Source organism: Labeo rohita, chromosome 17 (assembly GCF_022985175.1).
Source record: "Labeo rohita strain BAU-BD-2019 chromosome 17, IGBB_LRoh.1.0, whole genome shotgun sequence".
Taxonomy (NCBI): Eukaryota; Metazoa; Chordata; class Actinopteri; order Cypriniformes; family Cyprinidae; genus Labeo; species Labeo rohita.
This window is the reverse complement of record NC_066885.1, coordinates 32,557,492-32,583,009: the sequence shown is the minus strand read 5'-3', so window position 1 is coordinate 32,583,009 and position 25,518 is coordinate 32,557,492.

The following is a 25,518-nucleotide window of genomic DNA, read 5'->3' as shown; positions in this document are numbered from 1 at the left end:
AATTTCAATACAGAAAAAAACTAATCAACTAATGTAAGTAAAACATTCTCAAGCTTACCGAAGGCAAGTGAACACTCCAAGTTGGCCTATTACTTACAAGCAAAAGTATTAATAAATATATTAATCAAAAATGAAATAATACAATAATACAAATGAAATAATATTTTTAAAAAATAAAATCTTTTTAAAAATAGAATTTTTATTTATTTATTTATTTATTTGTTTTTTTGTTTTTTTTAAGTTTTTTTAGGTAGGTCTATATAAAGGCTACTACAGAAATAGAATACAGACATTCATGAAGACATTCTACAGACATTCAGGTTTACTTAAGACAAAACCAACTTCGTTTACATGAATAGTCTCCAAGGCAAGCATGTGTGTAGCAATAACAGAACCTACTAGAAGCAAAATCTAACTTAGCATTCGCATACCAACTGAGAGGCGCATTCTGTGAGCGCGCTTTGAGTGTGTGTGCGCACATAAACCCGTCTGCTTTCAAGTAGGCTACTGGACAAAACTTAAAAACACATGCAAATACTAAATATCACTTTCATGATAATGCATCTCTGGACTCGGATGGACTCGGGATATTTCAAGTCTGTCAAGTCTGAGTAAAAATGCATCCTAGTCCGTGACAAGTCTGAATCGCCTAAAAATTGTACTCGAGTCCAAGTACGAGTCTGAGTACCCCAACTCTATTCTCTGATAAAGTAATCCGTATGAAACCAAAGTGTGGTCCAGTTTTTCCTGCCTAAACTCATTATCTCCATTGTGATCATGCCCATAAGTGGCTCCGCTTTTGATATGACAGTTGTTCACGTGAGACACGTGGACATGTAAATGCCCACATGACCTCTGTAAATAAACATGAAGATTCAAGTTCGTGAAGATGTGCTTTTGTAAAACAAAGAAAATAAACAGGGTGCGCTCTCTGCTGTCTCGGTCCCCGTCACCTCTCTTCACAGACACGTAAATAAAACAACCAGAATCTCAGCCAATACCTGCACAGACATGAGAAATATATGTATAGAAAGCTTGAAATGTCTACTTTTAAATTAAGTAAGTCATGTAGAAAACAATTTTTCCATATAATACCAATGCGAGCTCCAGTTGTTCTTTTCTAAACTTATTATCTCTATCGCGGCCGCAAGCAGCCCCCTTTTTCAAATGTTCGAATGTTTTAAACATTCACGTGAGACGCGCAGACATGTAGGTAAATACCCACATCACCTCCGTAAACGAACATGAACATTCATCAAGTTCATCTTTTCGTTTCGTTTTCGTTTTTGTTTCTGGAAGAAGACGCGCTGAGAGGAATGTGACCAGCTTGTACCAGTCGAGGATATCATTCTGATGAGTAAGATAACTTGCTTAGTTAGTTGTAATTGTGTTATTGTGACGTAACTTGTACAAATTTTACTAATTAGACTTGCCCCAAACTATAATTCCTGGCTACATGTATGAAATCAAGTTAAACATTTTGAAATATGTATCATTTTATTGCATCTAAATATCTCACAAACGCCAGGATGTTTTTTTTTTTTTAATGTTCTATAAAATATAAAACCACAAGAATTTACCTAACGGTAAGCCCCTCCCCTTGAATGCAGATGAGCCAGTGGCGTTTGAGTAACAGCTGCACGCAAACCTGAATTCGGATATCTTTAGGTTTCGGTGCCATAGAGAAGCATTGGAAGATCCTGAGCTCTTGTTGTTTTGATAGTGTTTATGCTACAAAAATAATAAAATGATGTGCCTGGGGTGCTTGTAACACTGATTCCAGGTATCCTGAGAAGATTGGCAGTGGAATTTGGAATTTATTTTATTATTCAATGTTAATTTTCTGGTTGTCATACTCTTATTAAGTGGCAATATTCATCTGCTCAAGCAGTTATTGTTTGTTAATATCGATAACTAGCTACTATTAGCTACCAAAGTTAGTGAGTCCATGCTAACGTACAAGCCTCAGCTAACTATTCTCTCCATATTAAACTGGTTAAATGTAAATTAATTAATCTTATACTGCAGTACATGAACAGTGTTGATCCAGAATGTTGTAAATCTGCGATCGTGGGGATCGTAACGTGAGATTTCTCCGATTTGCATTGTGATCTGTAAACCCTCGCTTCCAAATTAATCATGTTACTCACCATATTTATTTTAAAATAATTTATATATCCCTCCATGGCATATTTAAGTCCAACTTGAATGCTCCTCAACCAGAGGTGATCTTTCTGTGTTCAAAATTGATCAAAAACATCTTTGGACAAGGTTTTCACATTGACAGCTGTCATTGTAAGACAGTGGGCAACTCTGTTCGTTTGTCTGAGGCAGCAACAGTAACTAAGGGGGCCTGGGCTTACCCATAGGTCAATTAAAAATGGTATGAGTGTTTATTGTAACACTATGAATGTTGAAGTCTAGGAATTTTGGCATAAAGGCGTATAATTGTTCAAGTCTCAGTGTTTAGATCAGTATGTTCAATCATGTGTCCTTGACCTGCACTGTGTATATTTTGATTATACTGTGTTGTAAATAAAATACAAATAATCAAACCCCCCGTTATTTACTCTCCTCATGTTCTTTCTTACCTGCTTCACAGACACATTACTGACTGATGGCTCATTATCGGAGTCCCTTTGTCTCTCAGGTGTGAAGTACTATATATTCATGGCCATTGTCAGTCCTTCGCATACAGCCTTTCTAACACAAAACATGTTACAAAAGTTAAGTCAATATATTGTTTGCTGTGAATGAGTGAACAGAATGATTGTCACAACATTTTGTAGCAAAAACTCTAGTCTACCACATACAGTTCTCAAAAGTCTTGTGAACAAACGTATGTGTTTTATGACCTTATTTCATTGACTTAAAAAGTTTAGTTTTCACTAACCACGCATAAACATGTACATTCATATTATTGTAGCACAGTTTTTGCTGATTACAGTGTAATCAGTCTTTAGCCATTAATATGTTTTTAAGATACTGAAAAAACACAAATGTCAGGGCATGTCAAAGCTTCTCCAGGACCCCAAAACCCCCTCAGACCCCAGAGGTTTCAGGGCTCGCAAAAACATTAGCCCGACATCCCGGGGCTATTGTGTTTTCCAGTCGGGCTACCGGAATGTATCACTGCCCTGCCTGACGGGCTGTCTTAAAAACAGACCTCCCTCGGCTCCTTAAAAACTCTTCAATTTAGTTGTATCAAACATAAGACCATAAAAAGTTTTAAATACGTTAAATGGTATAAGAAGTGTCATAATTATAATTTATAATTATAATTAAATAAAAGGCCTTACAGTTGGGGACGGAAAGACAAGAATTGCGATAGGGCTGGATTAAACTTCAAAAGGCAATGATGTGATTGAATAAGTTATGTGAGTGCGGCATGTTTAAAAGTCCAAACGCGACACGGATGGTCAGATCAATTGCAAATATCATGTTTTTACACAGCAAAGACATTGAGTTGTACATGTGAAAGAAGTTAATGCACCTTCTAAAAATCGTAACAATTAAGACGGTAATATTCATACGTTTTCAGTGAAAATAATAATTTATATGCTTGATTTATCCCTTTTCATAAAAATGGCCTAAATGCTGTTGTATAAGATTTTTGTTTTGTGAAAACCTGTATCTGAACTGTAAATCATGTCATTTTATGGCTAAATACTGTATGTTATCATAGAAATTGTCTGGCCACACTCATACTGTGTTCATTTTACTATGACTATTTACATTTTTGCCATTTTTGCTATTATGCCTTTTCACTTTTTGAATTTTAGTCAGTGTGTGGTATGTAAAAGATCTACAAAGTTACAAATCTCAAAGTCCACTCCAAGGAGATATTTCGTTTTTAAAAAATCCCTTTTCAAGAACTACAACGAACAGCTCCTTTGGACTACAGCGTTTGTTTTCCGCATGCTATGATGTCACAACGCGGCCTATTAGAATATCATTCAAATTAATCCCGCCAACTAATATTTTAATTGTTAGGGGGTGGGTATGGACGAGGTGGGGGATTAGCCTAACTTTAGCGATGCAGCGCGGAGAGCTGCTTCAACAGGCCGCAGCATGGTGGATATAAACACAAGCATTGACTAGAGTGACCGCTTCAGAGCAGTAACGCACCACAGACGTGTGCAGTACAGGGGGTCGAAACACATGCTAAAGCCGCAATCTACTCCAGTTGCCGTGTCAGAGCCGTAACTCGCCACAGACCTGTGCAGTGTGTGGTAAGAGATTCGTGCATCATACAGTGTAGATAGCTTCACTTATAACGTGAGTGTTTTTTAAAATGCATAAACTTGCACTAGAATAGGCTAGGCTAATCAGTGATGATGTTCTTTGATAATGTTAATGTTAGGCTGCTTTTAACCTTATGCTGGAGCTGGTTTCGGGCAATGAAACTAAGTATGTAAATAATTAAATAAATTAGCACTATAATATCATGTATCAGCGATCTCGCAGGCTGACGATAGGACTCAACACTGCTGTAGCGTATTATTTACTCACCCTCCATGCATCCTAGGTGTATATGACTTCCTTCTTTCAGATGAATGCAGTCGGAGTTATTACATTATCCTGGCACTCCCAGGATAATGTAATATGTAATGTAATGTAATGTAAACATTTTGTCGGAAGGCTGGCCTTCATTAAACCTGGAACTAATCGAGCCATTTGTGCCAGGCTGGGGAGAAAGGTATTGTAATAATGTAATTTACCACCAAGCATGAAAGCATGTTCTAGCACACCCCGAAAACAAATTCAAGACTTTCTAAAAGAGCATAATAAGACCCCTTTAAATTCTGTAGATACCCTGTAAATAGTGGAAATAAAATCCCTTTCTTAATATTTGTTGATATTTGAGTACTGAAAATATTTTTCATTGGCGTTTAGACTCCTATCTGATTTTCTGTATTTAAAAAAAAAATAGTTTTTGGGCTACCAAAATCTGAAGAGTACCTGCCCAAAGCCCTGGGGTTTAAGCAGTTCTTGTGGACAAATTCACATTCTTTGACAGTAAATTTCAAAACAGTCACTGTTGGACTTTAAATATATCCTGTGAGCAATGTTCCTGTTATTATGCAGAACCCAGAGATTTATTTGTAAGGTGTTGTGGAGAGATTAAAGGACAGTATTAAAGGACAGGAGTCTGTAGCTGGTGTGGTGCTTGCTGCTGGGTGTTTGTCAGACGGATCACTGCTTTAACATGTAGTTGCAGTAAAATCGCCCAGTTCTCAGGTTACATCAAAGTGTGACATTATTCGTCCACATTATGAGTTTGTGACAGAGAGGCAAAATCTATATATATAAAATCTATATATGGAATAATGTGTTAAATAAGGCTAATGTTATCAGTCTTTCCTTCCTGTGATAAGCAGCTCAGATAGAAGCTACAAGAGTTTACACTGAATTAAATGCGTGAATGTTCATACTAAAATGCCAATATTAAAATAAAACCATCGTTATCCATAATGCGTGACTGTTATTTATAAACAAGCCCGATTACACTAAGTGTTACACTTAGAGAGATTCAGGGATGAAGGCGAGAGGATCCAAATGCAGATGAGCTTTATTAATGGAATTAACAGGAAATCATGAACAGACAGGAACCAAACACGTAACAGCAGGGCTGTACAGTGCAACATATATGCTACAAAAAATCAGGTCTGTGCAATGGATAAATTTACCACTGTAGCACACGTGTGATACAGTTTCGTGTATTCATAACACAACTGCTTAGTAGTGTGAAGTGATTTCGTTGTGCTTGTTTGTGTGTGTGGTTATACTTAGTAGTTATGGGTGAGCAATATGATGATTTTTTGATCATGAACAATTACAATGTTTCCACAATCTTCTTTTGAAGAAATATTGTAGTGTTGTGGTACAGCGCACATTCTGTCAGTTGCAGTTCTGGTGCATCCACCTCAATATACTGTACAGCACGACATACGTTCACATCAAGTGTTAACTCAGCAGTAGAGTTATGTCTCTACGGCATCTGATTTAAAGCCTTTCCGGTTAAACATTTAATTCACGTGCTGTTCTGACTTGCGCTTTTTCTGAGCACCTACCTGAAGCGCACACACACACACCTGTTAAACAGCACCTGATTACTGGCTTAAGTTGTCTTCCGCATCTGATTGATTTTGCATCTAATAAGTCAAAAAAGTATAAGGTTTACATATAAACACAGTTGGTTTTGTCTTAAAACGAAAGTAAACAGTTAAGAGAGAAACAGATGCGTGCAGCTATGTATGCGTCCTAAACCTGTATTAATTTCTTTTTTGTGCTGAAAACAAAAGATATTTCTATTAATGTGGGTAACTAAACAGTGGCTGGTCCACATTTGATAGTAGAGGGGAAAATACTATGGAATTCGACAGCAACTGTTTGGTTAGCCACATTCTTCAACATAACGTTTATGTTCAACAGAACGAAGAAACTTGTTCAGGTTTAAAACAACTTGAGAGTGAGTAAATGATGATGTAAAAATAAAACACTGACAGAATTGACAGACAGTTTTGGGTGAACTATTCTTTTAATGTTAATAAAACTGCGAAAAATCACTCACTGCTCATGACTGATGAACTTATATTTTATATTTTAGCCATATCACCCACCCCTAACTTGTGCTACAACTGTTTGGCCTGTGCCACAAAACTTTTAACTTCTGTATCACCAGTGCTATGTGCAAAAAAATGCTAACATACAGCCCTGCATAACAGGCAGCAAAAGAACAAGACTAGACAAAGAACATGGGCTAACACCAAGGTATAAATACACAGGAGAACAAAATGGGCTGAATGAGTTGTTGTGAATACAAACAGGGAAAGCGGTGTGGTCCATTACACTGTGTGTCCACCTGTCAGAGAAACATCAGTCTTGTCAGGTCCCAGCAATCATCCTTCATGATCATAGTCACCTGAGTTCTGATTCCCCACACCTGTTGCCACATAATTAACACCAGTATAAAGCCACCTTCACTCCTCACCTACCCTTTGTCTGGTCTTAATATCGCTACCACAGACTTACCGGACTCACCTTCTGTTGGATACTTACCTACCAATCCCAATCTCCTTCGTCTGCTACCAACCACGAACCAAGGCACCTGTGAAAAGCTTGTTAGCTCATCACGCTAAGTTGACACTTTCTCCAGTAATGTTTGATGTTCACCTGCGGACTCTCCATTCCTCTGCACCTGTTTTCCTGTTGTGAAATAAACTCCATATCACTTACCTGATACTCGCCTTGTGGTCTCCTTCTGTTCCTAACAGAAGACGAGACTGAGAAAGGATGTCAGCAGTATGTATCCTCAGCCGCCAAAACTGCTCACCCTCGAGGACTTCATTCAAGCTGTCAACACTGCATTTGTACCTCTCTCCACCGCTGCATCTGTTTCCGCCAGTCCCATGGCGGTGGATTGTAGTGGCTTTATATTGTAGCATTCACTGTTCTTGGAACAGCAGCCCTGAGCCTTCCCCACTGAACAATCAAAGATTGCCTTCATGATTACCCTCCTGACAGGACGCGCCCTGCAGTGGGCAGAGTCCCTTTGGAATGCCAACAGTCCGGTGACACAAACATTCGATGCTTTCACGAACCACTTTAAGAAGGTCTTTGGCCAAGCTGTGTCAGAGCTGTCTGTTCAGGATTGTTTGTTCCGGCTTTGTCAGGGAGGAATCCCTCAAGTGGTTGGAATGAGACCACTCTCCTCACTGCTTTCAGGCAAGGGCTGAATCCCCACTTTTGCCAACAGATGGCGATCTATGATGCCACTGTGGCGCTCGAGACTTTCATCCTAAAGGCAATTCGCATTTCTAAGTATCTCACTGCCTGTGAAGAAGATCTGCCATTCCAGAGCCTTTGCAGATCAGCTCACACCACCCAACCCGCACAGAGCTTGACAGAAGAATCAACTCTGGCCTCTGTCTGTATTGTGAGGAGAGCGGTCACCTTCTCCATACCTGTCCTGTTCGTACGCCCTGCCCAGCGATAAGTACCATCCACCTGAACCTTATCATGTATGACCATACAACTAATTTCTCCTCACACTTCCATTTCAGAGCAAGCTCTGGATGCTGTGGGAACTTCGTCTCAGTAGATATGTTAAATCGCCTGCAATGGAAAAAAAAACCTCACCCCCAGATTCTAAACCTCGTCACCATCCAAGAAAAACCAACATCATGCTTCATGTAGGGTGCCTACACGAGGAGGTCCTCTCATTCCTCGTGCTGGAGCTATCCACCGTTGATGTAGTCCTTGGACGCCCATGGCTCACCCAACATTCTCCTTGCTTGGATTGGAGGAACAAGGTCCTACAGTGGAGTGGATACTGTCTTCAATATTGCCTGCCCCGAATCTCCTCATCTACCAGTTTCCCGATCCAAATGTTTTCTACCAGTGTGAAGAGCTCCGAGCCAGCAGAGAAACCCTCCATTCTGCCGGAATACCGGGTGTTCCAGAATGTCTTTAGAGGGCAGGCCGCCACATAGGCCGTGGGACTGTGCCATCGACCTGCTGCCTGAAGCGAAACTCCCGAAAAGTAGAGTGTACCCACTGTCTATCCCGGAGCAAGCTGCTATGGATGAATATATTTAAGAGGGTCTCTGACAAGGCTTCATCTGCCCTTTTACCTCACCAGCTGTGTCAAGCTTCTTCTTTGTAAGCAAAATGGATGGAGGCTTACCAAACTGAATTCACAAACTGTCATGTACCCTTATCCTTTATTTCTGGTTCTGGCTGCCCTCAAGGAACTTCGTGGAGCTTGCATCTTCTCCAAACTGGACCTGCGGAGTGCATACAGCCTCATTTGAATTCGAAGATAGCCTTCATTATACCTACTGGCCACTATGAATATTGGGTGATGCTGTATGGGTTAGCCAACTTACCGTCTCTCTTTCAGGGATTCATGAATGAGGTGTTCCGGGAGTTTCTCCACTGATTCATCATCATCTATATCGACTGGCCCTTACCTTCATCAGTGAAATAATTACAGTGATTTCTAGGCTTCGCCAACTTATATCACTGTTTTATCCGATCCTTCAGCATAATAACAGCACCACTCACCTCGATGCTCTGCAATAAACCCTAGACCCTGTCCTGACCTCCGGAGACCCGAAGAAGCTTTGACCAGCTGTGAGAAGCCTTTTGCACTGCTCCCACCCTGATTCATCCCAATCCTCAGAAGCCATTCATCGTGGAGGTCAACTTCACGGTCACCTACAGGCCTGGAACCCTGAATTCCTTTGCAGACTCTTTCTCCCATCTCCATCAACCCATGCAAGACAACATGGCCCCAGAAACCATTCTCCGTCCAGCCCTCATCGTAAGCCCGATTGAATGGTCTCTTGATGAGGACAGCCGACAAGCCATGCTCATGGAACCTGCTTCGCCGGGAGGTCCAGAAGGGAAAACCTAGATCCCGGCTATTCTCTGCCTTACCCTTCTGGACTCGCTCCATTCGTCTTCAGGGTCTGGACATCCAGGCAGTGAGTGAACCCTCTCCCACCTCCAAAAAGGTACTAGTGGTCGAACATGGCACGAGAAGTCTCACAATTCGTCAAGAGTTGCTCAGTCCGCGCCACATCGAAAAAACACTCCGTCATCTTTCTCATGGCAGACTGGTTACACTACCACTACTTCGCAGACTCTGGTCCCACATCGACTATATTACTGACCTGCCAAAGTCCGACTCTTACACCTGTGTCCTGGTCGTGGTTGACCAAGGCCTGTAAACTGATGCCACTCCCAGGGCCATCTACCTCCATGCAGACCACTGAATTACTATTTATTTATGCCTTTAGAAACTTTGGTATCCCAGAAGGCATTGTCTCTGATTGTGGGCCACAGTTCATCTCAAGGGTCTGGTGAGCCTTCTTCTGCCACCTAGGAGCCTCCGTAAGTTTCACATTTGGATACCATCCACAATCCTACGGCCAGGCTGAGCGGAAGATTCAAGACATTGGGAGGTACCTGCATAGTTATTACCACCAGAACCAGCATGGCTGGAGTCGCTTCCTTCTCTGGGCCGAGTACGCACAAAACTCACTCCGCCAGCACTCCACCAGTCTCACCCCCTTCCAGTGTGTACTCGGCTACCAACCTCCTTTTTTGCCCCGGGATGGAAAGCCCTCGGAAGTGCCAGCCATAGACTACTGGTTTAGGGAGAGCGAGAGGGTTTGGGACTTGGCACACATCCATGTTCAGCGGACAGTTAGGAGACATAAGACCCACACTGATGCCCACCCTGGTGACAAGGCTTGGCTATTTACGCAGGACATCTGTCTCTGAGTCCCCACTTTATCGGTCCATTCACCGCCAGGAGGCAGATAAATAATGTCACATATCAACAGGACCTACCACCCACCTACCATATCACACCCACCTTTCATGGATACCTTCTGAAACCATACACTAATCCAATGTCTAGCCAGACGTGCATCGTCCTCCAGAGATTGCCAGTAAATGCCCATCTACAAGGTTAACTCCATCCTGGATTCCCAGCAGAGGCGGCCGCCTTGAATATCTGGGCTTTGGTCTGGACGAACAGGCTTGGGTGCCTCGAGATGACATACTTGACCCCTCTCTGCTGTCTGACTTCCATCAGTCCAGATAAGCCAGCACCCAGAAGACGCGTCAGTCCTTGTCGCCGGCAGTGGGTGTCAGGAGCCGCCCATGGAGGAGAGGGTACTGTCAGAGAAACATCAGCCTTGTCAGGTCCCGGCACTCATCCTGCACAATCACAGTCACCTGGGTTCAGATTCCCCGCACCTGTCGTTATGTAATCAACACCAATATAAAGCCACCTTCACTCCTCACCTACCTCTGTCTGGTCTTAATGTCGCTACCACAGACTTACCTGACTCATCTTCTGTTGGATGCTTACCTGCCGATCCCGATTTCCTTCTTCTGCTACCAACCACGAACTAGGACACCTGTGAAAAGAAGAAAAGAGCTTGTTGGCCCGTGAAGCTAAGTTGACACTTTCTCCAGTAACGATTGATGCTCACCTACTGTCTCTCCATTCCCCTGCACACGTTTTCCTGTTGTGAAATAAACTCCATATCACTTACCTAATACTCTCCTTGCTAGTATAGTTTTTTCAGTTGTCTTCGATGGGAACGTGATGAAGCACTGCGTGTATTTCACGCTGAACATTTATTTAATTTTATTTTTTTGGCGCAGAGAGTTGAAGAATGGTTAACTTTGGGTAAAAGGGACAGAAAATGAACAAACTAAGTGAAAAATAGAACAGAAACAGATTACTAAACAAGAGTCCTAAAATGCAAAAAGGTGGCATAATTAGGGATGCACTGAATTTTTGGCTGTCAAAAGCTGAAGAAAGATAAAAAGAAGATGAAGAAGAAATGCAGGTTTCACTCTTCTATAGCTGCCGTCACTGTGTGGTGTGATGCTTCACTCAATATTCCGCTCTGTGAAGTGTATCACTTACTCATGCTCCCTGGAAAAGTAAAGTCCGCTTAAATAATTTTATATAAATAGTTAAAAGAAGTTACATCTGATTCTGTTTGTTTGAACTAAATAAAAATAATATATCATTATTTAATATTTTCTGTCAATATTTTTATTGTGTTATTTTCAGTAAAAGTGTGGTTATTTTATTGGCTTGTGTTTTTTTTAAACTTAGTATCATTAAATTTATTTATTTAAATTAAAAAAAGTCTTACGAAATTACTTTATATTATTTAATAAAACCGGTTTCGGTTTTTGGTCAAGGCCATCCAGAATTTTGGATGTCACATTAGGCTGTATCGCATTTCCTGTTTTACCATCTCCAACTTTATGACATATTAGAAAAAAAATAAGAAAACAATTTTAGGCATTTAAAACTTTATAAGAACCTGCAGGGACTTGTTTTATTTGAACATGTGCTCCTAAATACATTTTACAGTTGTACATATACAATCACACACAATCACAAATGCGAGTGAAACACTTGCACTGTCAAGGCCACGATAGGTTATTATTATTAGTAGTGGTAGTATTTAGCCTCTTAATTTCTGAATATGTTATTTGAAGAGCTGTGCTTGAACATGATGCACCCTAATTATGCATGGCTTTCTAACGAACTAGATGTTTGTGTTGCACATTACAGAGGACAGCGTTAACTTAAGTTGATTTTTCTTATGAGGGAAAAAAAAAGTATAATATTGTGATTTTTTTGCACTATTTTCGCCTTCCAGGTTTAAAATCTACGTTGTGTCAAAATCACAGGACGTGACGTTTTCAGATTTAACGGTATATCAATGACACATCTGTTTCACAATTATTCATGAGACTGCGTTGCCTTATCCTATGAGAAGGGTCCATTTTCTACTTATTTCTGACAGCATGTGGCACTTTCCTAAAAAAAAAAAAAAAACTGTTCAAACTGTTTGTTTCTATGGTGTAAGAGGTGGAGGGTGCTGCATAGTTTTCCTCAAGATCATCCTTCCCATGATTCCAGTTCTGGGAAGCATAAATCAGATATGGACACAAACGCAGTCCACCCATACTGTGGGATGTAACTGGTGAAATGGCTTGTATTTGTGAATAAACACCACAAAATAAGTGTAAGCTGAAATGCAATTTTCTTTGCATTTTTCAAAAGTAGTGAGAACTAACAGTGCTGAAATAGGGTTTTTTTTAATAACCCTTTAACAGAGATGTAGTCATTCTGCACCTCTTGTTAAAGCTTCATGCATGGGTCTGAGGTGTTTTGTTTATGGTCTCCTACAGATGTGTCCTCTCGTCAAACAATTTCCCCAATTTTTGCCCAATTAAATTGGTCTTTAGCAGTTGAACGAGGGAGTTTTGTTCTGCCTTTCACATGCTAATCTTCTCCATTCATGGTCACTCTGTGAGATTATTTGTTGGCTAATAAATCCCCTTGTTTGCCTCCTGCATGTATAATCGATATTGTCACAGGGCTCTTTGAGCAAGGAAGAGCTAAAAAAAAATCCCGTTTTGAAAAAGATGACAGCGAAATGTTCAATGCTCATCTTCTACTAAGATCCAACAGAGCTGAGAAAGCAATCAGTCCTTGACAAATGTGCCATTCAGCAAGTACTCATAATGTAGGAGTGGTTTTTGATATTGTATTAAAGGATGCAGCATCACTTGAGTTGAATAAGACAAATGCTGTTGCGAAAAGAGAGTCTATATAGTGGTGAAAAGGAGTTTTGACCCATTTAGACTTATTTTGACTCTTTTGATTCACATAGAAAATGTATGAATAGATTTTAGAATTAGTGAAACTTTTGACCTGGCTACTTAGGTTGAACTGTAATGCTTGCCTTGTCATTTTTGCCTTCTTTTCACACTACTGAAATTACTTACAGATATGGAAGTATGGTTGAAGGCTGACTCTTGTGTCTTAAGCAGTTGGTGTATTATAGCTCTAGTCTTTGCCTTTACAGGCAGCAAGAAAGAGTGTCTAAAATCTGCACATTTCAGCAAGCGAAAAGAGGGTGTATGACTATACTGTCTCTTTTTTATCGAATAGCTTGCAATTAGCATATTATCTTTCTCCTCATAAATGAATGCATGGAATTTTGAATTAAGCACGAAAAAATACTTCATTGTCCTTCTTTTGTATCACCGCAATTCATTCGTGGTTTGTTATATTCCCCTCTCTTGCACTGCTCGCTGGCCCTCAGATACAGTACGTGGGGTAATTGATATGCTTTAACGGAGGTCAAAATTTGCATGTGAATTAACAGCAGTAAATTAAATTTATATTCTGGGCACATCACAAACCATTCCTTTAGACCTTTGTTTTGGTGCCTGGCAGATCCAGGGTGTAACCGTGAAGCAGTCACAAACATCTGTCTGCTCAATAATTTGATAAACAGCTCATACAAATAGTCTTCAAATTATACCCACTGAAGGCTGTGTTTTGTCTCCAGTGTGAAAGCTGGAACATAGAGCTCAGCTGTATGCAATATGTTTTTCTAAAAAAAAAAAAAAGAAGAAAAGTTTTTTATTATTTTTTTTTTTTCCTTTTTAAATTCTGCTGGCAGTTTTTCAGAGTATTGGCTGTATTAAGCAGTTTCCAAAGATTCATTTAACTAGGGATGAGAATAATAAGGGACCAACATTTTATTTCAAATGTTGTATATCGAAACATTTAAAGAACCTCTGTAAAGAAAGGGAACATAGTAGGGTGAATGTTATCTCTCTCTTTTTCTTTAAAAAACAGAAGTGTACTGAATAGGGGTGTGACAAGACACTTATCCCACGAGACGAGACGAGACACGAGACTGGGTTCATGAGAACAAGACGAGACAAGATTTTTTAACTTTTCTTAAGAAATCCTTAATAATGACATATATAGGGAAAATAGTATTTTATGCAACTGAAAAAGACAAAATGCAAAAAAAAAAAATGTAGGTGCATTTTGAACTTTATGAAATTAAACTTCTATTTTAATGAATTATATGCAGTAATAAACAACATTTAAACAAGAGCTTCACAATTCTGGATAAATTGAGAATCCCAGTTGTTTTTAATAAATTGGAGGCCATGATTCTCTCATGATCCTGGAGAAAAAAGATTAGAAAACTAAACAAAATAACGTAATTTACTAGTGGTTCTGACAAACTGTTCATTGCTTTTAAAAATATATATTTATTTAAACAAACAAGAAAAACATTCAATGAAGGAGTCAGTGTCTCACTTCATTAAGACTTGTTTAACTATTGAAATCTGAATGAATGATTCAATGACATACTGTTTTTAAGCGGGCAGTGTCGCCACCTCCTGGCGGAAGAGGATAAGCGTTACTATACATACAAGTGTTGAGATACTTTCGTTTTGATCGCTACTGTAGACAGTAAGTGTTTATTCCCAAATTAACTTTTCCTGTGAACTTTTATCCCAGTGCTTCTATTATATAAATGTCTGTAACACAGAAATAATGATTATAATGTGGTTAAAAAGACTGTTTGTGTTGCTCTTTCTGCGTTCACATTTACCCCGACCCTCTGATTCATTAACATGGGCAACGACAAAACGTGCTTCTCAGGCTCCACTGACACTCGCGATGTGAAACAGTCCTAATATACATAGCTAAATCGTTGTCATTCGGGAGTAAGATCGCGTGGGTGTTTGAAGCAAGATCTTGATATTTTAAGGATTAATTGTGCAGTTCTAATGTAAACACTGCAAAATGTTTTATGGAAGATCCTCACGAGATCTCGTCACATCCCTAGTACTGAATGATTTTTAACTTAACTAACATTAACCACAGATATTGGGCCGTGATCAGGCACAATATAAGCAGCATTTTTAACTTCACAACAGAGATGTTCCTTCTTAAAAGAATAAATTGTCTCTGTGAAGTTCGAGAGTCCCACAGCAAATTGCAAAAGAGGTGAATTAATTTTTATTCTCAATGTATTCTACATCAGAGTATAAAAGCTTTCAAGTTCTCTGTGTTAATTCAATAGTCACTTGATTTATTTTAATGGCCTTATAGCGTGAGGAAGGTGAATTTGACTAAGCTTTTATCATCGTTCCGACAACTGGACACTTGTGTTAATTGATGACATCTTACTTTATTTTGCATTTGACCAGGCCATCTTACTGATCTGTGATGAGAAACTGGGTGGTTAATATGGAACTGAGCTTATCTTCAAACATATGTTATATTTTTGTAGTTTTTAAAAAAAAAAAAAAATAAATAAATAAAATAGAACTTATTACAAAAAAAACAAAAAAAACATTGTCATTTAAACGACTAGTCAGTAATTTTTACATTTACATGTTCTAATGGATTTCATTGAAGAATTTGTGTGACTAGTTTCTTTAATGATTTCTTAAAAAAATAATTTGCCCATGAAGCAGAATACACTTGTCGTGCTGTATGTTCTTTTATGTGTGTGTGTGTGTGCAGCCCACAAGGACAACTCAGTTGAAACACGTATTTTTGTCATTATATTGTTGCACGCAGCCTTTTTATCTTTTTATTTAATTCGATTCAAAGAGCAAACTTGCATTTACAGATCAGGTAAAATGTGACGCTGGTGATTCACTCTTCCATTGAAAAGCAGTGCAGGAAGCACTGATGCATTGAAGTGTTTTTATCAGGGTACATCTGTATGTGCTCGCATGACAGTGTTCACTTACATGCAAGAATTTGTGTCTGTGCACATTTATGAGTGTGCAGGAGAGACAGAAGCAATTAATGAAGTGCTGTGAAGTGGATAAAAAGGTTCAAAACCCTCTTTCAAAAAATGTGCTAGAAACGTTAATAAAGTACAATGGAGTGTGGCTTGATGAGAAGCTTTTCTTTTAAAGCTTAAGATAGAGAAGGAATTGGACACAGCCTGTCTCCCAAACAAATGTCAAGACTTCGTGTCATCCTTGCCAGTGACAGTAATTTTCATGCTTTAGGAGCAGGATTAAAAGTTGACTCGTGGAATAGAGCAGCTCTCACACATTTTGAATAGATGTGGTATAAAGCTAATTCAAAAACAAAGGCCTCTGCTGTATGGGATCTCATCATGACTAATTACGAGGGATAATTTGAAATGCCTTTGGAAAACGAAGCCCTAGTAAATGTAAAGCAGTTTAATTAGGCCAAATTGATCAGAATCAAGAGGACTGCTAAAAGCATACGCTGACACAATGAGGTAACCTGTACAGAATCTGCAAAACTAACACCTAGGTGTTAAAGCTGTCCATTATTATAGAAATGGAGAAAATCACATTTTTAAGGGATAGCTTTTTTGATGTCAGCCATACCTTTTTCCCTTTCCTTTTACATGAGAAGGTTTAAATCAACTGGGTGTTTTAAAATAGACAATTGCAGTCCTTAAAATGTAGTTTGTGCATGTTTTTGTAAATAACGTGCATTAATGTCTTTCATATTTAGTGATTGGTACAATTTTCTCTCGTAATATACATAAAACTGTTGTACAACAATCTATAGCACTAGATGTACAATGAAAACATTTGTGTAGCTGAACATGTTTTAAGTCATGTCATTTTGTCATTTTGTATCTTTATTCCATTAGGTAGTTTTATTTATATATTTATTTATTTTAGAATTGGTGGTGAGTATATAACAGACCTTTCAAGCATTGAAAACTGGTGACAGTTTTGTGTTTAATTGTCAGGGATGTAAATATGCACCAGTGATCTTACCATATTAGTAATGAAAATAATTTATAAATTGTTTATGTAATAATAATAATAATAATAATAATAATAATAATAATAAATAAATAAATAAATATTTAAAAAATCTTGAAAATGTAACTGTAAGAAATCAAACGTTTTCTCCTGTCGTTATGATAAATTTGACTGTAATTACACAAATCCACACAGTGTCCACCTCCATTCATATTTATCTTTGTAACCACCAGTAATTCATTCATTTAAAAACATTAACAAACAAAACAAAACAAAAAAAACTGCTAACACTTTATTTTGATGGTCCCCACCATGTCATCCAAGATGTTCATGTCTTTCTTTCTTCATTCAAAACAAAATTAAGGTGTTTGAGAAAAAAGGTTCCAGGATTTTTCTCCATGTAGCTCTGTGATGCATGCCAACAACTTAACGCGTTGCAAAAATCATGCAATTACGTTGGAAAAGTCACGCGCATTAGTTCTTAATCTGTGCATTTCTGTTCAAAAAGGTAGGGTAGTCTCATTCTCCTCCAATTTCAAAATCGTCCGACATCATTGTTTTACCTTTTTTTGTAAAAAACGGTTGACTTTCTTTGCACTTTCGCTTTGTAAACACTGGGTCGGTACTCCTGCGTATGTGATGCTTGGGGTCGAGCTAGTGCAAGATAAGCATTTGTTGTTAAAAAGTATTTCAACCATGGGCGTCGGAACCATTGAATGCGGGTGGGACAGGACCCACCAACTTTTGAAGACCAATGATGTCGGACCGACCCACATTTAGCATCTCTAATTTGGCGAATATGTCTGCGCACTTTTAGAGCGCCATCAGTCCACCATCAGTCCACATGACGAATGCCCTAATAGATTAAGCTTTATGCTCACACGTATAAACAGGCAGCATCTGGGGTGGAGGAGTAGACGGAGCAGGCGCGGGCGCATCAGGCGCAATCATAAAACATATTTAAAAGGAAGCGGGCGCCATGGTCCTGACCGCGTCGCTGGGTGTGTTTAGGAAATATTTGCGTCTGCTGCACTCCTGTAACACAGCAAAGTAAACGAAGCATCTGAGCGTATCTGCTGCTCAGATACACCTAACCCTACCCGATACTTTATTTAAACTTTTCGACTGTTTCCTTCATTTTTGTTTTTATTGAAAACAAATGCCTTTCCAATGTAAAATGAGATGTGAAAAAGCAAAAGAACGATTTCGGCAATAGGTGGACGCGAACTCGGGTCATTTGCGTCAAAACACACAAGCTATTCACTTTACCGCTTACGCCACTGGGAACGTGATCAAATAGTCGTCTCTTGTAATGTTGTCACGTTAGTATATAGAGCTAATATACATACTAAAACGCACCAGACTACAGAAAATGGCATATACTCCAGTATTTTTTTGGGGAGAGGACCCACCCACATTTATTTTGCTTCCGACGCCCATGATTTCAATATATCTAATGTGAAAATACAAAAAAAAATTATGCTGTAAAAACAATTTATTGATGTCACCCCCACGACGTGGACACTTGACTACCTCAATACCTATATATTGTGGAGTGGAAACCGAGTGTCTAAAATCTGCAAAATGCTGCGCTACCGGACTTTTTTGATTGCGATGTCTAATTGCACGCCGATGTTCAGAAATGAGAGTTTTCAAAGGTCTTATAGTTTTACCAACGTAACATAAACCACAAGGGCAATGCAACATGTAAACGACATTGGCCATCTTACACAAAATAGTGCCTCGAATTTTAAAGGGGTCATCAGATGCCCATTTTCCACAAGTTAATATGATTCTTTAGGGTCTTAATGAAAAGTCTCTAATATACTTTGGTTAAAAATTTTCAATGGTTGTGTGAAACAACACCCTTTTTACCTTGCCAAAATCAGCTCTGCAAAAATCATCTCATTCTGGTCGAGGCTGCTTTAAATGCAAATGAGCTCTGTTTGAACATTAATGTGTGTTGGCAGTGTATGTACAAATCTACCCTATAATGATAAAAATCCATGCAGTGGTTTTTAATTAATCTGTAAAAATAATATCCCCTTTTTCAAATCGAGCCATTCTCAGATGCCTGTCAGTGTGGCGTCACACCCACAGAGGCCTCTCCCACGAGAGTTGACTGACATGAGCATTTTACCTCAGATCAGCTGCAACAGTCCGCCCTCTTTGTTTCACTGCCGGAGCAGGGATGTAAATTAGACAAGAATATCTCAGATTGAGCGATTGAGGTGTTGTGTTGCTGGATGTAATAATGAACGTAGTGGTTGTCATTTACTCCCGACATCTGAGCCGCTGAAGATGCAGTGGATTACGTTTGTTTGTGAATGGAATGCGCCTCCCGATCTACATATATCCGTCTATGTTCGCGTGAATCATTCATGATCCAGCTTCACTTACAGCAGAAGTGAGTATAAGGTTTTTTTTATGAATCTTTGCGATGGCCTTTCCTAATACTATGCTAGTTAGCAAGTTTAGCAGCTAAATGCAGCTAAATGTGGCTAAAGTAAACAGACTCGTCTTTCCACAAGAGAGGGGCGGGGCGAGCTGAGCTCATTTGCATTTAAAGCAGCCTCGACCAGAATGAGATGATTTTTGAAGAGCTGATTTTGGCAAGGTAAAAAGGGTGTTGTTTTACACAACCATTGAGAATTTTTAACCAACGTATATTATAGACTTTTCATTAAGACCCTAAAGAATCATATCAACTTGTGGAAAATGGACATCCGATGTTAAGTCTCAAATTTTGAAAGAATTTTTGCAAATCAATGTAGGTATCAAATTCATTGCAATGTGCTGTTGGTGAAAATGAAAGTCCTTCGTTAAGAGCAGTTAAACAGTCGTTAGAGATCACTTTACTCAATAAATTGATGACATTAATCACTTCTGCATCGTTCTTCGTGTCACATATTGAGGTCTCGCGGGAGCTCTTTTTTCTCCTGCATTTTTACTTGGACGAGAGGTGTTGAATTGTCATCCACCTTCTAAAAAACGTCTTGACTGGGACAGATTACTAGAGTCTGAATCCCGATCAATTGACGAAGACGACTGAGCAGATGAGTACCTCTTGTCATCATACCGCAGGGCTCGACAATAAGGAGTGCCCCATGGCCCGGGGACAGCGTGAAAGGCGCTCGGGACAGCTGACGAATCTGTCACTGGCTCGATCGGGCAATAGGGTCTGGCTGCAGACATCTGCACCTGCACTCTCAGACACCTGCACTTCCGGAAGTGACGTAATTTGCAGTTTATTTTATTTTTTACTTTATTTTATATATTTATTATTTTTTTAATCAAATCTCTCAACATTTTACAACAGTAGCCAGGTGGTGAAGACAATTAAAAAGAAACTAAATTACAGTGTCACTCGCAATCGCCACCTGCACTCTCAGCTACCTGCAACGTCACTTGCAATCCACACAAATCGTGCGTGTTGCCAGTGTAGACAAGACGCTGTGGTGGTTAAATGATTAAAACTAATTTAGCATAACATACAGGGTCCTGCAAGTCATCTGTAGGAGATAAAAACAAGACCCGCAAATCCGTGGCCACAGAACAGCAGAATATGAACAAATATGAATATGAAGCAGAATATGAACGAGAGAATATGAAATCTCTCGTTAAGCGTGTCCCTCCTGTAGACAACCATTAACACTTAATATGACTTAATGTATTAAGATGCAATTAAAAGATCAAATTGGATATACAGTTTATTAATATAATGCATATGTAGGCTATATAGTGTTTTCCTTCGCAAAACGTGGCATAACGGATTAAGATGATAAAGACTAAACTCAATATGCTCCTATTCATTATTAAAACAACTACACACAAGCAGGTAAGCCCAGAATAAACGCAACGCTGTGTACATTCACATTTTCCAATAAAGAATAATCTCTACAGCTGTTTTATATCATTGTCTTTTGTATATATTGATATGGGAGGAAAACGTCTATTTAACGCATTGCGTTCTGGGCTCGCCTGCTTGCCTATACAGAGTTGGTCTTTTTTTTTTTTATCGTTTGTGTTTAGTGTTGTTTAAAGATGTATCGTTAATGTGTGTTTTGTTTTGTTTTATGTTGCGATTGTATTGTATTGCATTGTGTTTTGGGACCCCCTCGAAAACGAGATGGTACATCTCAAGGGGTTAATCCTAATAATAAATAGAAATGTAGTCAAAGGATTATAGCGCGAGCGCTCTAAAATCTTTGGTTTTTAGCTGTTTAGTAAACTGTCATATCAGCAAAAACCTTAAAACCAAAAAAAAAAACACAGCTCCGGGTAACCCGCGATAGACGCCAAAAGTTTCTCCTCCATCACTGCAGTCTCCGGACTTTTTAGGCAACGGTAAAACTGTCGTCACCACAACAGAAGGCCCGCCTTTCCATTAATTCGATTGGACAATGGAAAAAAACGTGATGACGTCGGGCGCTTTTCCGCTCAGAGTTGCTTTTTTTTCAACTTCAGGCGCTCAGAGCGCTCTGGCAAAAACGCGAGGCGCCCGCGGCACATAAACAGCGCGCATAACGCTCACTGCCTATAGAAAACAATTAAAAAAAGGCGCCTCTCGCTGCAAGAACGTGTTCGGTGTGATCAGGACCTAAATCATCTTTTCATTTGTAATAAAATAATTTTTGAACAATGTTTGAATTCTATATTTGTTAGGCTAATAGGTTTTGCTGTGATATCAAAATCAGAATGGAGAATTGTACAATTTAATTGATATGTAAAATTTTGATGTCATATAAGCTTATTTATTAAATAAAAGCTAACATGGGTCAAAAACAATGATAACAGCAACTATTTTGTTTTTTTGTGGCCGGGCCAGTAGAAAAAATAGTGTTGAGCCCTGATACCGTAAAAGATTTCATGCCCCACGCAATGTAAATTGTGGTGATGAACGCCTAAGTTGTGATCTCCACTGGTAGACTCGCTCGTTAGCATAATCAGCAACATCTCTGTCAAACTTGCTGTTCTTAGATGCGATGATCTCCTTTTTTTTTAATTTCGCAATTCGTTGATTACATTCCAATAGCACCGAGTCAAGTTGCTCTTTATCAGGATATTCCACAGCTTAAAGCAGCGCCATGCTTATGAACGCAACTTTAAATGCATTTTACGGAGGCAAATGAAAAGAAAATGTCATGTAAACATTTCTTAAAACAGTCAGTTCATCTCAGACATACATTCATATAAACACTGTTTTAATATTTAGGATAATATTTACAATATTTCACGCATTGTGAATCATGATCTTGCTCTGCCTGCTACAGTATTTTTTCCTCTTTGCGCTCGTCTGGCCTCTGTTAACGGATGTTTTAAGAGTTCGTAATATTTCCACACACATTACATTTTGAAAAATGATTGCACGCAGTTTGTGTGCATGCCCGGAACCGAGATCTGTTAAAATATGTCTGGACGATCGGTGCATCTGTACTCCACTGTATAAATTAAATATAGGATAATCTTTGTTAAAGCTATAAAGTTATTTGTCAAGACGGGTATTTTTATATACTTTGAAGGCTATCCGTCTGTCAGAGACACGTCTTTCTGTGATTGCTTGAAATGTTAAATGAACAAGGCCTAAAAACGTGTGCAAATGCTAAACTTTTGTGACAACGCAGCAGTGGCCCAATCGGGCCATCAGGCACTCCAAAAACGTCTGTAGCGCAGCATTTTGTAGATTTTAGACACTCAGTTTCCACTCTTCAATATATAGGTATCGAGGTAGTCGTACACATTGGACCCTTATTCTTCGGCTGGGATCATGTAGAGCCCTTTGAAGCTGCATTGAAACTGCAGTTTGGACCTTCAGCCCGTTGGCTCTCATTAAAGTCCACTGTATGGAGAAAAATCCTGCAATGTTTTCCTCAAAAACCTTTGTTTCTTTTCGACTGAAGTCAGAAAGACATGAACATCTTGGATGACATAGGGGTGAGTAAATTATCAGGAAATTTGGTAACACTTTAGACTTAAGACTTTGGTACACGTTACTTTAATTAATATTACTTAGTACTTAAATGTATAATTACACTGTAATAAGGACATCTTAAAATTAAGTGTGACCGGAAACTTTTATTCTGGAAGTGAACACTACATCCCTAATCCTACCCAATACCTGAACTTAATTACTGCCTTACTAACTATTAATAAGCAGCAAATTAGTTACATTTATTGAGGCAAAAGCCACAGTTAATGGTTTGTTAATAGCGAGAATTGGACCTTAAAATTAAGTGTGACCATTAAGCTTTGTTAAAGGAACACTCCACTTTTTTTGAAAATAGGCTTTACCATTTTCGAATCCATTCAGCCAATCTCCGGGTCTGGCAGTAGCACTTTTAGCATAGCTTAGCATAGATCGTTGAATCTGGTTAGACCGTTCACATCTCGCTCAAAAATGACCAAGGATTTTTGATATAATTTTTTTCCTATTTAAAACTTGACTCTTCTGTAGTTACATCGTGTACGAAGACAGATGGAAAATAAAAAGTTGCGATTTTCTAGGTTGATATGGCTAGGAACTATATTCTCATTTTGGCGTAATAATCAAGGAACTTTTCTGCCGTACCATAGGTGCAGGAGGCGCAATGATGAGTTATAAAAGGGGGGCGTGGCAAGGCAAAGGGGATAGTGTACAGTAATTAGATTATGCAAAATAAATCTCTTCATGGTGATACAATACCCCACATTGAAATTTACCCAATTATTGTGAGGCTGCTTGACACATAAGTAAATAACAAAACACAAAAATATTAATTTGAAATTATAAAATGAAATACCTCAAGATCAACTGTACTACCCTCTTGAGTGGTCTATTATTAGTTGTAGCGGTTGTTGTCGTGGAATAACAGACCGCTAGATGGCATAACTGGAGAATCAGAATTGAGTATTGCAGAGAGCATGGGCAACTTTGTGAAAAGACTGCCAGTGCCAGGAAAAAATAAAACATATGATGGATCTACTTTAAATGCCACAGCTACCAAAACCAAATGCCTACACCAGACACAAGCAGCACGACACAACAAAAGAAAATAGAGGCCATTATAACCACTCTACACTGAATGTGGTGTGGCACAACACGACGAATTCCCGACAGTAAACTGAAGCCCAATTGTATTTCTGGCATACTCCAAGCAGTCACACAACTTCTGACACAAAAGACAAATGGATTTGCAGTGTTGGCATTGACACGTCCAGTATAGGCAGCCTTATGAAGCATTTGTGGCATGGTGTGACAACCATTGTGTCCATTGTAGACACAGTGTTTTAAAGGAGTCATGAACTGCATTTTTTTATTTTGTACTTTTTCATTTTTGATAACATTATGAGGTCCACAGCGTTGTCTTTTAGTTGTTTGTAAATTAATCCGCGGTAAAATCATTTGAACATAGGACAAGTTCCTACTGATGCCATCTGGATCTTCATTAAAAAGTTCATCCAATCTTTCCTAATGTTGGGATCATACCCAGGCAATGCAAAGACTGCGTTTTTTAACAACTTGGCACTGCACTGCGTCTTGTTGTCTTCGGAGCCATCATTATTGTTTGTTTTCTGCTTAGACCTGCATTTGCCTCTCGTTATTTACACTACACTGTTAAAATATTCCTGTATTTTTACAGTAATGTACTGGCAGCAAGGTTGGCAGCAAGGTTGCCAGCAAGTTACTGTAATTAGTTTTACAGCAATGTACTGTAATGCAGCTTTACAGTATGTAGAACAATGTACTGTATACCTAAAAACAGTATTGTACTGTATTTTTACAGTACTTTGTAATTTTGTTTCTACTGTAATTTGCTATGGTGTAATTATTATTGTGTATTGTGTAGTTGAAAAAGTACATACAAATAGTTAGTAAATTGTGATACTACTATAATTCAGAATAACATTACAAATCAAAAGACGATCCAAACATATTTACAAAAGTATTTTTATTAAAACATTTCAAAACATTTTAGTATGGTGTTTGCTACCCAGAGTACAGTGCATAAACAATTTACAGCCATGAAAGCAAGAATATAAATGAAACAAACAGATGCATCTTGTGGGCTGGATTGGAAATCAGTGTCTTAAGAGAGAACTTGACTTATCTTAAAACTATCTAAAAATTAAACTGAATCTTAAAATTAGCAAAAACAACAACAACAAGTGTCTCGTAACCATCACCCCTAAATGCAGGGCATGTGGGTGGTGGCAAATAAGCCACTTACCCTCTCTGTGAAGTCTGACTGAATGAAGATGTTGACATGCTGGGTTGATGGCCATCACTCTGCACCACCGTCCTGATCTTCTGCTCACTCCCTGTCAGGCAGTATATTTATTCCCATCAGTGGTGAAACTGAAACCGTCATGAAAACACAAAGACAAAACCTGTTATCCACA